Genomic DNA, 12,723 nt, shown 5'->3' on the forward strand with positions numbered 1-12,723 from the left:
ACCAACATGGAAATAAGATTGAAACAGAAGAATAGAATAAAAACCCGTGATAAGAATAAAAAATGGAAAAGTGATGAGGCGAGATAGCTGAAGCCACCTAATTATTGAAAAAAAAAGAGTTCATGTAGATTTTCAGAAGAGAAGATAATATCAGTATAAGTGAAAGACCCTTTCAAAATAGTCCAGAGGAATCTATTGGTACTCTTACTGGTGCTAAATACTTTGCTGCACTTCACTTGACCAAATATGTGACAGAGATGTGTAGAATAGCTGCCAGTGGTATGAAAAAGCAAAAAGAACGATTGTCAGTTATATATCTCCAAGACATATATAAAGGGAGCAGAGATTAGCTTTAGGATGTTTTAAAAGTTTAATACTCATAATTTCAAAAGAGAATTACCTGATAATATGTTATGAGATAATCTTGAAGGATCCACTGGCCATATAAAGATAAAATAGGAAACGAATTCCAGACACTTTTTAGATCTAGAAAATATATAATATCATGATATATAGGTCATATCTAGTCTTGATACAAGCATAGATGACTCTGAGTCAATGTATATACCTGGATCATGTTGTTCAGCTTGCGTGGATAGTATAAGGCCACATATGTAGTTATATTTGGAAAAACCCTAGGCAGTCCACATCAAGGGTAGATCTAGAGCAAATTGGGAATCAAATGCTCTATCAGTTATCTTGTGATGTAGCCTCAAAACATCAATCTAAATAAAGGTGAACTTTTTAATACCTCTATATATTGCATTATATGTCCCTCCTTGGGTTACGGCGTTGCTTTTAACTATAGGTCCACAGGTTGAGAACCACCTATAATATGAAGATAAAAGAAGAGACACGGACCAGCATGGGTTTTAAACGTCTATAGTGCATTGTCATGCGTTTTAAATCAGTTTAACCGTAACACTGAAAAGCGACCTTTCTGTTGATTGCAGAGAAGAAGCAAGGATACATGCGACCTCTGAATTCTTCAATAAACGAGTTTTTTGCAAGCTGGAAGCGCGAGGTTGATTAACTATGAAAGACATAATACCGTGGGTTGCAATTAATGCTCTGTTTACTAAGCCCTAATGGCCTGCCTTCCACATATCGTTTTCTAACAAACAATCAGAAACATAGCCTTTATCATTCACTTGTCAGCATAACCAGCTTCAACCCAATGTACTGAGCGAGTGTAAGATTTTCACAAGGCCACCATCCAGCATCCAGTAATAAATGGACAAATTTATACAAAATTTCAGTGGTCAAATCGAAATACGATGTTGCCTAACAGAGATACATAAGGACTAATATAGTGCTTCTATTCTATGACCACAGTTTCTTTACCAACAAAAAAAACTCTTGCCTACTACAGTAATTTGTCAAATTGTATGTAACAAAGTACCTGACTACAGACTGTAGCACAGTCTAATAACAATCAATCCTTTAATGCCTAATGTATTTACCACTTAACACATTCTTTTCACAATAAGAAGGACAGGACTAGTGGCTTTGTCATAACCTTTCATAATGAGTGGATCAGGCCCAAAGCCATGATGTTTGGCTTGCCTCCATAACTGACTCACTCCTGCTGAATCAATTGCAAACATTGCCATTAGCCAAAGAGTGCCGTGCATTAAGTTTGCTTAGAGGAAGAACACAAATATGGTCCAATCAAACCCTGTACTCGCATTTGGGGTCAACGTGTGGGTGGAGATTAGACCCTTCTCACTGTAGGACTCTGAAAGGTCTTTTTTGTTGATCATGTAAGGTGGGTGACAGTTGCACTGTCTAACCAGACCTACAAATCCATCTAAAACACTTTAATAGCATTATAACGTCATGTATGTGCCCCTGAAAGTTCAAGTTCATGCAGTTAAATAAATAAAGGGACTGATCAGTGCTAGTGGAAGGCAAGCCCTTCCGTTGTGGAAGCACACAGAGTCTGCCCAATGAAAACATTTACTCAGGGTTCCCAACATGTGGATTGAGCAAAAGCCCCTCTCCTGGTGGTTCTCACATAATTGCTTGTCTTCCGGGCCAAGGAGCATCCTCAACAAATTGAATTGCAGCTGAAATATTTTGGTCAGTTTAAACAGTACTTCCCATTTTCCTTAACCCCTCCCACACATGAGCCACGGTTCTCGTGTGCTCATGACGAGCTGAGCTCGTCATGACCGTTAGAACACTCGCATGCTGGGCAAATTCCCCTGCTGTGCGAGCGTTCTAATGAAACGGGTGTGGTCATGACGAGCTCAGCTTGTCATGAGCACACGACCACCGTGGCTCATGACGAGCTGAGCTCGTCATGAGCACCGGGGCGCTGTGCGTGCCCCCCCACTCCCCCCAGCACGGCAGGGGGATGACCCCAGCAGCCAAGGGGCTAATATGACGCACAAATAATTTCAGAAATGGTGCAAGGACCAATAGGTGCCAATGTAATGAAGAGTTTTTCTGAGTAAATGCAGCATTCCCTGTTCTCTTTAATCCAATCACTGCTCACTGTCACCCATTCACAATTCAAATTCTCCGATTCAATGTTTACAGGGCCTCTCTGTCACATTGCTTCAATCTATGATCAGCTTGTTTCATTCCCTCGTGACGCTGCACATTCACTGTTCATTATGCCCAATTTGCTTACCATTCTGCTCCACTCACATGGGATTCTGATATGATCACCTCTTAACAATTATCAATGCATCTATTACTTATTATTCACTCCTCATTTCCCCCAATTTTACTATTTAGTCTACCCCATTGAGTTCGTTTACATGTTAGGCGCATTTAGGTACAGAAATACCTGGTGTCCAAAAATAACATTTACGTCCCGTGTTCCTGTACTGAATGTGGCAGTTACAATCTATTCTACAGAGAATGGGAAATAACTTGCAGACCTGACTTTTCTCGGAAAAATCGGCTTATGGGTCCCCATTTCTTTTTTAATAAGGGGCCATTTTATGCCCCTCTTTACTACCTCCTTTTAGCAGGTCATAAATGGTAGCAGAAGGTCACTGTGATTGGGGGTTGGAGGACATGAGTCTGATGAAAATTAGGGGTAGCATTTCATGCAACCACATGCAAGGATGGGTCTAGGTAGGAGCCATGACGGTGCTTATGCACATAGCCCATACTCAAGATTAAATTCATTTTCCCAGCATGCATTTTAAACCAGTGAAGTCGGACTCAGTTCTTCAACTCCGGTGGTTCTCGGTGAAGGATAACAGGCACTTGTCAAATGGTCTGCTAATATTGCATCTGGGATAGCTCTCTGTCCAACCTATAATCGAGCCCTAAATGAGCTTCATTTTCCAAGCACCCTTTTTTAGGTCGAGCTGACCTAGCTTTCAATGCGAAAGCATTGAAAGCTGTCAGCGAAGACAACTAATGTTGCCCGTATTTGGGAATGTGGACAAGAAATATGCACGAGCGCAGATTGCAACTCGTGGGCGCGCACGGCGCCGTGCCCATTAGCTCCAACACGCATGCGCATACCCAGAGACACACACACACACGAGCATCCATACATATAGAGAACCCATCCCCGCCGTCGCATACACACACGCGCACACACACACACACAAACACGCTCCCCCTCCCCCCCAACCTCACCTCACCTCACCTCACCAGGCTCTTTTCTTGTGGGCTCCTTCTGCCCGGCTCCCAATGGATGGATGGGCGGGCGGGTGCGATGCGGCCAGGGGCTCCAGTGCTGCTACGGCGGGCGACGCGGCAAGGGACGGCCAGGGACTCCAGTGCCGTCCATCGCCTCTTGTACGCCATGAGAAGCGGCTAAGAACACTCTGCGCCTGTGCGGAAGTGCGTGCGCCCGCCTGGACATCACTTGTTTGGAACACTGCCTCCACCAATCTGTGTAGAAACTGCTTTCCCTTGACTCCAACTACGTGCGTTTATGCTTGTTGTAACTATATCGAACACTCGCCTAGATCTTAATATAATTCTTGAGGCGTTAACTTGGAAAACTGTTATACTTGGAACTGCTGTACACATAAAAAAATCGAACTTTTCTTTTTTTAGTGCTTCTTTCATTTTTGAGTTAAATGTCATTGTGTTTTCATTTCCGTGACTTTGCCCGGAAATGGAATACGGGCTAGCATGGCAACCTGCTTTTTGCGTTCCATAAACATGGCGGCCATTTAAAGAGGTTGTAAGCGCTGCGCTGCTCGATAACGTCTAGATATTAGTGAACGAGCACAAAGATGAAGCTAACCCGTAAGCTAGTGCTGTCACGGGCCAAGGCATGCGAGCTGGAGAGCGTGAGGAAACTGAACTGCTGGGGCAGCCGGTTAAGCGATATCTCAGTTTGCCGAGAGATGCCCAACATCGAGGTGATCACCCTCAGCGTCAACCAGATCGCCAGCCTGCAGCCCCTCAGCCAGTAACAGAACCTGGCCGAGCTCTATCTGCGAAAGAACAACATCCAGAGCCTGCGTGAGATCTGTCACCTGCAGGGGCTGCCCAGCCTGCGAGTGCTTTGGCTGGCGGAGAACCCCTGCTGCGGCCCGGACCCCCACCGATACGGGATGATGGTCCTGAGGACCCTGCCCGGTCTGCAGAAGCTGGACAACTAGGCCGTGGGCGAGGATGAGCTGGCCCAGGCCAAGGAGGAAGGGGACCTCCTGCTGCCGCCTTCTGCCAGCGTGGGCAATGGTTGCCATCCGACGCCCGCGGTGCCACAGACACGGAGAGCGACCTGCTCAACTTCAGCATGGAGGAGACCAACAAGATCAGGGAGCAGCTGGACATGAAGCCCCTTCCCCGGAACAAGTTCTCTTCTTTTGCGTCCCCAAAGCAGACCGGGAGTGGCACCTGGAAGAGAGAGGGGGATAACGTGGTTAGTGCCATCCTGCTGCTGCTGCTGCTGCAAGAGCTCGACAGAGACGGGCTGCAGGCCGTGCACCAGACAGCAGGGGACATGCTGCAGGTGCTGCAGCAGAATGAACTTCAGGGCGAAACGCAGGAGGAAGCCAGTGCCTGACAGGACGAGTAAGGCGGAGCTGGTTGGAATGTTATGTACTCCGTGCACTGACAGGAAACCGTGGCTGAAGGGCAGGTGGGGGAATGGCAAGAGGATCATTGTGCCTTACACTTTGGCATGGGCTGGATGTGGGCTGAAATCGGTGTACTGCAGCGCACACCACTAACCAGGTGAAGAATGTAACTGGATGGACAGATGCATTAAATGGTGTTTCGAAAAAACACTACGGAATATGTTTTACAGACTGGAGAACACCAAAAAAAGCAGAGATCCTGCAATTTCGAGCAGATCAGTCTCTGGCGAATATACATCTGAAGTTGTCCAATACAAGCTGTCAAATTACGCATGTAGCCCGTTTTGGTGCACTTTGGTTCACCGAGTCCCATATATCCTAAGTATCTCAATGCAAACAAAAAGAAAATAGCTATAGACATTCCACCCGTGAGGATAAATGTGTTGATAAAACTCCAATCGTGCTTTATTCCATGAGGAAGATCGCTTGTGGTTTGGGTTAAACCTAACGGGTGTTTTTAGCAAAACAATAAGGTGATCGTTTGATGTAGAATTCACCGGAAGGCTTCGAATTACCAGTTAATGTTGTAAAACACTTATAGACCCTTGGTTCCAGACATAATTTGTGCATTATACACTGTTGTAAATACTTAATGAAATATATAAAAAATTAATGAACTCGTCGTGCAGCTCTTTTGTTTAGTCCGCAGCATTATTTTGTATTTTCGTTAGAATAAGCGGTCTTTAATTGAACACGTTTTCTGTGTAATAGCATTGATCTGCCACTATTTTAAGATGACGTCTCTCTTTACATGATGCTGCGCCAGATGTTGTCTTTCCTGTATTTCCGTCAATTCGTGGCGGTAGCATTGGCTTAATGTCTTATGCTGCTCCTGTAGCGTCCTTACTTGTTGCTTAGGTTACGGCTCTGGGACTGGAGGGTGAAATGCGCAGGCGTGCTTGTTAGTTCTACGGTGCTTTAAAGAAGCATTGGACTTCGCTCTACTGTTCTGATAGGTAGCTGGTCATGATGGCAGACACGGAGTGCGGACCTGTGCGGGAGCAACACAGGTTCAAACAACGCGCTCTGGAAACATATCTGGGAGACCGACTACCAGGCTTCCCATCCGGCACGCCGCACGTCCTGACTGTTAAGCAGTACAGGTAATTATTAGGACTCCGGGGCTACTGAGCACACCTGTGTAATATTCTAGGCTGCACCTCGCACCTGTCGGAAAGTGCACTGAATAAGCTCTTGCATTCTTTGACAACTAGACATTACACGAATTGGCATACCCTTCAACCTCAAATTGCTACAATAGGGCAAGCGTTGTATAATATTTAGATATTCCGTAGAGTTCCTGTATCCCCCACTCTTTGGCTATCTTCTGAAAATAAACGCCTCCATGGGCCAGATGTAGGAGCCCTAATACCGGTCGGAAACGGCTGATTTCGGCCGTTTCCGATCGGTATTAGGGTTTTCTAATGTAGGAGCATGCTTTACAGAATCGGTATTTTACCGAATCTGTATTTACAGATTCGGTAAAATTACCGAATCGGTAAATACAGACTCTGTAAAAATACCGATTCTGTAAAAGCACATGTAGGTAGCACATCTTTGAGTGCCGCAGGCCTTTCAGATTCGGTATTTTACCACCCAATCCAATTGGGTGGTAAAATACCGAATCCAGGTGTGCATGCACATGTGTGCATGCACACCTAGCCATGTGACAGACAGACATGCCCTTAGGGCATGTCTGTCTGCCACATGGCTCACATGCCCGTCTTTGGGGTGTTAGAGGGTGTCAAAGTGACACCCCCTGCACCCTTGCTAAAATCGGAATTTACCGATTCTGTAATTACAGAATCGGTATTTCCCATTGATTCCTATGGGCTTCAAAGCCCATAGGAATCAATGGGAATACCGATTCGGTATTTACAGAATCGGTAAATACCGAATCTTAACGATTCGGTATTTACAGATTCTGAAATACCTACATCTCCCCCCTTCATATTTACCACTTCTTAAATACAGAATCGGTAAAATTCGGTATTTAAGAAGTGGTAAATAAGAATTACCTACATCGTGCCCTATGTCTGCAGCAGATCGAGGCAGCTGAGCTAATTTTCAGGCGGGGTTACTGAATGCTCAAATTCAGTTTAGGCTACAAATTATCGGAGACGTGTCTAATGCCTCCACAGTATAAGAAGCGACAGGCAAAAAGAAAGATTACAAAACTGAAACGTTTTTGAGTGTAGCTACCATGAGGCCTTGAAACAAAGTGAAATACAAGGAATGGAGCAGGGATTTAAGTGGGGGGGAGGGGGACTGACAAATTCATATAATCGTATCCAGCAATGGCTAGAAACATAGCAACATATTGTAGGCAATACACATTTAAGGTAAAAGGGCAGGACAACCCCTCAGGAATTCAAGCATGACCTTGAGGCCGAACATAGATTCATGATGAAAATGCATTAATCTACCGAGGCACCACATCCTGCTTATGCAACATGCTTTCTTTAATGGAGTGTTAGTCTTAGAGAGCAAGTGTTGTAATGTAAATAGCACATGGTGACCTATACTTAACCCTTCTTGTCTGATTAACCAAAAGGAGAAATGGGTCCTGGAGGCCTATTGCTCAGAGGGTCTCGAATGAGGACAAGAGACAGCTAGAATGAGCCCACACAGGCCCTTATCAGACTGCTGTTTATTACTGAGATTAAAGAACAAATGTTTCGCTTTTAAATATGGTAAGCATACACTAAATTAAATTGACATATAAATTGTGTTCCCCTAGTAAAATGTCTTTTTTAAGTTCAACCTGATGTTTTCGACAAGTGGTGGTAAAGCATTATTTATTAATCAATCAATCAATCAATCAATCAATCAATCAGAACATTTGTATAGCGCACTACTCACCCGGAGGGTCTCAAGGCGCTGGGGGGGGGGACCGCTACTGCTCGAACAGCCAGGTCTTGAGCTGCTTCCTGAAGGCGAGGTGGTCCTGGGTCAGGCGGAGGTGGGTCGGAAGGGAGTTCCAAGTCTTGGCGGCCAGGTAGGAGAAGGCCCTTCCTCCTGTGGTGGCTCTTCGGATGCGGGGGACGGCGGCGAGGGCGTGGCTGGTCGATCGAAGCTGGCGCGTGGGAGCGTAGAAGTTGAGGCGGCTGTTGAGGTATCCTGGTCCTTGGTTGTGTAGGGCTTTGTGTGTGTGGGTGAGGAGCAGGAAGGTGATTCTCTTGTTGACCGGGAGCCAGTGCAGGTCTCTCAGGTGTCCGGAGATGTGGCTGCGGCGGGGAATGTCCAGGATGAGTCGTGCTGAGGTGTTCTGGATCCGTTGAAGTCTCTTCTGGAGTTTGGCGGTGGTACCGGCGTAGAGGGAGTTGCCGTAGTCCAGACGGCTGGTGACGAGGGCCTGGATGACCGTCTTCCTGGTCTCGGTGGGGATCCATCGGAAGATCTTGCGTATCATTCGCAGGATGTTGAAGCACGACGAGGAGACGGCGTTGACTTGTCTGGTCATGGAGAGGGAGGAGTCCAGGATGAAGCCCAGGTTGCGTGCGTGGTCAGTTGGTTTGGGTGCGCTGCCCAGGGCGGGGGGCCACCAGGAGTCGTCCCAGGCGGAGGGTGAGGATCCCAGGATGAGGACTTCCGTCTTGTCCGAGTTCAGTTTCAGGCGGCTGTTCGACATCCATTTGGCTACGTCTGTCATCCCTTCGTGCAGGTTGGCTCTGGCGGTGGCGGGGTTCGTTGGTGAGGGAGAGGATCAGCTGGGTGTCGTCCGCGTAGGAGATGATGTTCAGGTTGTGCTGGCGTGCGATGGCTGCGAGGGGGCTCATGTAGACGTTGAAGAGAGTTGGGCTGAGCGAGGAGCCTTGAGGAACGCCGCAGATGACTTTGGTGGCCTCCGATCTGAACGGGGGGAGGCGGACTCTCTGTGTCCTTCCGGCGAGGAAGGAGGTGATCCACTCCAGTGCCTTCTCCTGGATTCCGACGTTGCTGAGGCGCTGTACTAGGGTGCGGTGGCAGACAGTGTCGAAGGCCGCGGAGAGGTCCAGGAGGATGAGGGCCGCTGTTTCTCCGTTGTCGAGCAGGGCTCGGATGTCATCTGTAGCTGCGATCAGGGCGGTCTCGGTGCTGTGGTTGGCCCGGAAGCCAGACTGCGAGAGGTCGAGGGAGCCGTTCGTCTCGAGGAAGGCGGCCAGTTGCTTGTTGACGGTCTTCTCGATGACTTTGGCCGGAAACGGGAGCAGCAAGATGAGGCGGTAGTTCTTGAGGTCGGTAGGGTCTGCTGATGGTTTCTTGAGTAGAGCGCTGAGTTCGGCGTGCTTCCAGCTCTCCGGGAAGGTGGCGATGTCGAAGGAGGTGTTGATGATGTCCCGCAGGTGGGGTGCGATGACAGCGTCGGCCTTGTTGAAGACGTGGTGAGGGCAGGGGTCGGTCGGAGATCCGGAGTGGATGGAGTTCATCGTGCGGATGGTGTCTTCGGTGCTGATCGGGGTCCAGGCGCGGAGGGTGGTGGTGGGGGGCGGCGGTTCGGTCGTGGCGTGCGTTGGTTGAGTGCTGAAGCTGTTGTGTATGTCCGCGATCTTGTTGTGGAAGTAGGAGGCGAGGGAGTTGCAGAGGTCTTGCGAAGGGGTGATGTCGTTGTTTCCGGCGTTGGGGTTGGAGAGCTCTTTCACGATGTTGAAGAGTTCCTTGCTGTTGTGTGCGTTGTTGTCCAGTCGTTCCCTGAATGTGGTTTTCTTGGTGGCGCGGATCAGCTGGTGGTGTTTTCGGGTGGCGAGCTTGAGGGCAGTCATGTTGTCCGGTGTTGGGTCTCTGCGCCAGGTTTTCTCGAGTGCTCTGCAGTTCTTCTTGGAGCTCTTGAGTTCGTCGTTAAACCATGGGGCTTTCTTGCTGCCGGGTCTGCTCGGCTGGGTCTTCAGAGGGGCGAGGTCGTCTGCGCAGTCGCTGATCCATTTCGTGAGGTTGGTGGCCGCTTGGCTGGGGTTCGTTGTGCGGGTGGGAGGGTTCTTGCTCAGGGAAGTAGTGAGCTGGTCTGCAGTGATCTTGTTCCAGCTTCTGCGGGGAGCCTGTTGCTGGTGATGGTGGAGCGTGGTCCTTCTGTAGCGCTCTGTGATTAACCCACCCTCCTTTGGCAACATTATCTCTTCTTGCTCGACTAGGAAACACGGGCAGAACTTCCTAAACATTTGAGTTCATGGGAAGTGGTGACCCCGTAATGTCAGTACTACCCTGCCAGCAATAACTCCCTTATAGCTGTCAATATTTCAGATTGCTGTGTGTGACACTTTCATAATTGCAGTGTAATTATAAAGTGACATTTCAACGACTATGAGTGACACCGAAGTGGAACAAAAAGACAGTGGCTGCTACCTGCCCAGCCACAGCGGCACCAGTGATCACACCAGCTAACTTTGGGATTATTAACAAGGACCCAGGGGACAAGCACGTTTATGTTGTCTCATTTAATAACAATAAAAACAAAACTGTTTCAGACCGCAAGGCTGGAGTGCGAATCCTGTTACTAACAAGGAAAATATGTCTAATAATTTAGTCCAAATGCAGTGCCACCTGGATCAACTTTCAGTTTCAACATTGGCACCCCCACTTGAAGCATGGGAAAGTCAAATGCATAATAAAAAGCGTTTTCTTAGTAACAGAGAAGAGCCGTCTTCGACAAGCAAACTAACAAGACTTTTTTTCTTAGAAAATATAATTACAATTTGATTTTGCTCCTGAAAATCTGGGCTCAGAAAAGGCCTGGATGACTCGGGCCTCTATCACTTAAATACAACACATATTGCATTACAAATGCTATAGGTGTCACATTTGCAAAAGTTAAAACTATTGGCATTGTAAATGAAAAAGCTATTCATTTCGCTATTTTCAAAACCAACACATAAAGAAAAAAATTGTCATTTACAATACCAATAGCTCAAACTTTCCTAATGCGAGACCTATTGCATTGCAAATGCTTGTCCTTTATTAGTAACCTGTGCCAGTCAGCTGTGAGCTTGTCTCAAACACTCTTGCTTAAAAAAGCTTTATGAACCGCATGCCCTGAAACTGCAGGCATATTGTGCGAAGAATGATACAGATAATACTTCATATAAAAGTTGTTATTGAGATATTTATTTATTGCAAGTTGCATAGTTTCTAATTGATTTGCAGCATTGCTTCGACAAACAGTAAAAAGCAGTTAGAATAAGAATATGAGTTAATCTCCATTCTATTACTTAGGGTCCAGTCTGTTGCGAAGGTTGCCCTTTACTCTCTTGTTAGGTTGCTCTGATTGCTGCTTTCCTGTGTTGTATATTTACAGATCAGGTGATTATTTAAGTGGCCCTAAGCTGCATGTTTTGCTGGGTCTTTGTTGGTGGTCATGCTCTGTTGGATGTTTGAGCCATATGTATTTAATTGTGTTAAACAATATGCTTGCCTACTTCTCCCTCCATGTAGCCCCTGTCTTATTCCCAACTGGTAGCTTCAGAGGGGCTCTCGTCATTTGCCCTCTGGATAAAAGACATTATCCTCCAAAGCCAAAATGTTGACTTTTGGTTGTTTCCCGTTGGATTGTTTGGTTCTGAGAACTACACCCTCTTAATCCACCCAATAGTTCCCTATCTGCACCCACTTAATTACTGTGAGGGCTTTTCTGACATCCGTGCATGGCTGTTGCATTTTTTGGCTATCTCTAGGGACATTGCTAATAATTTATTCTCATGTTTCTTTTTGTTGGGCACAGCATGCCTTAGGTGTAAGCTCTCTCCTGTTTAGTGGATCTTCCAGAATTTTCACAGACTGTTCTCAATATACTGCTATTATTGTGCATGTCCACATCATATTATGCAAGTCTGAGTCTTCACTCTGGTGCAGCGCAAGTCGCCCACTCTTGACAAGTCACTAAAACCTAAATATGACTGATACCTGGCACACAAAACGAACGTGCACTTTGCACCTGAACCTTACGTGTCATAAGAATTCTTAAACATGTTGCACCTAACCCTGCTGATGTAGAAAGTCTTTGCTATAGAATTTACAGTTTTCACAAAGAATGTTTTCCTTATGCCGAAAGAAATATATATGATGCTTAACTTAGAACCTGCCTACACTAAACAAGAGATGCTCTTAATGAATCGATTTAGTAAACAATTATCTAATGTGGATAAATAAAGTGACTGACATATAATAGTAACATTTTATATGTTTCATTGCAACTAAAAGGATTTATAGTTATGATGCTTGCTATATAGAAAGATAAAACCATTTGCAATGTATAGTGTGCTTTAAACCATCCGCTTTCCATAATTGCTGGTGTATTGAACACCATTAATTCATATATGAAATATTGTCTTTTGAACAGCTAGAAATGTTGCCCCTAGCTTTAAAGGCTCCTTATGCATGTAGGATATTAGCATAGGTTAAATGATAACGTTTACATGTACTTTTCAATATAGTTCCTAGGTATACTTGCTATTGCCAAATTTCATTGCTGTGTGATTTATGCAACATGGACTAAAAGTAATATTATATACATATATGTTTAAATCTGCACATGTATATTTAATGTGCATTGTTGATTTAAAGTCTTAAGTTAGCAGTTTTACTCAAAAGGCCCACATCTTTGTCCCATGAGAACCTACTGCCCTTTTATATTTCTGTTGACTTGCTTTCTTTGCAGGTATTCACATGCTTTGCTAGCTAAATAGAA

General features: G+C 45.9%; 1 pseudogene; it reads left to right on the forward strand.

Moving 5' to 3' along the window:
* Window positions 1-4,142: 4,142 nt before the first annotated feature.
* LOC144783026 (cilia- and flagella-associated protein 410 pseudogene) lies at window positions 4,143-5,005 on the forward strand (annotated as a pseudogene).
* The last annotated feature ends 7,718 nt before the right edge of the window (window positions 5,006-12,723 follow it).

This window comes from Lissotriton helveticus, chromosome 9 (assembly GCF_964261635.1).
Source record: "Lissotriton helveticus chromosome 9, aLisHel1.1, whole genome shotgun sequence".
Classification (NCBI taxonomy): Eukaryota; Metazoa; Chordata; class Amphibia; order Caudata; family Salamandridae; genus Lissotriton; species Lissotriton helveticus.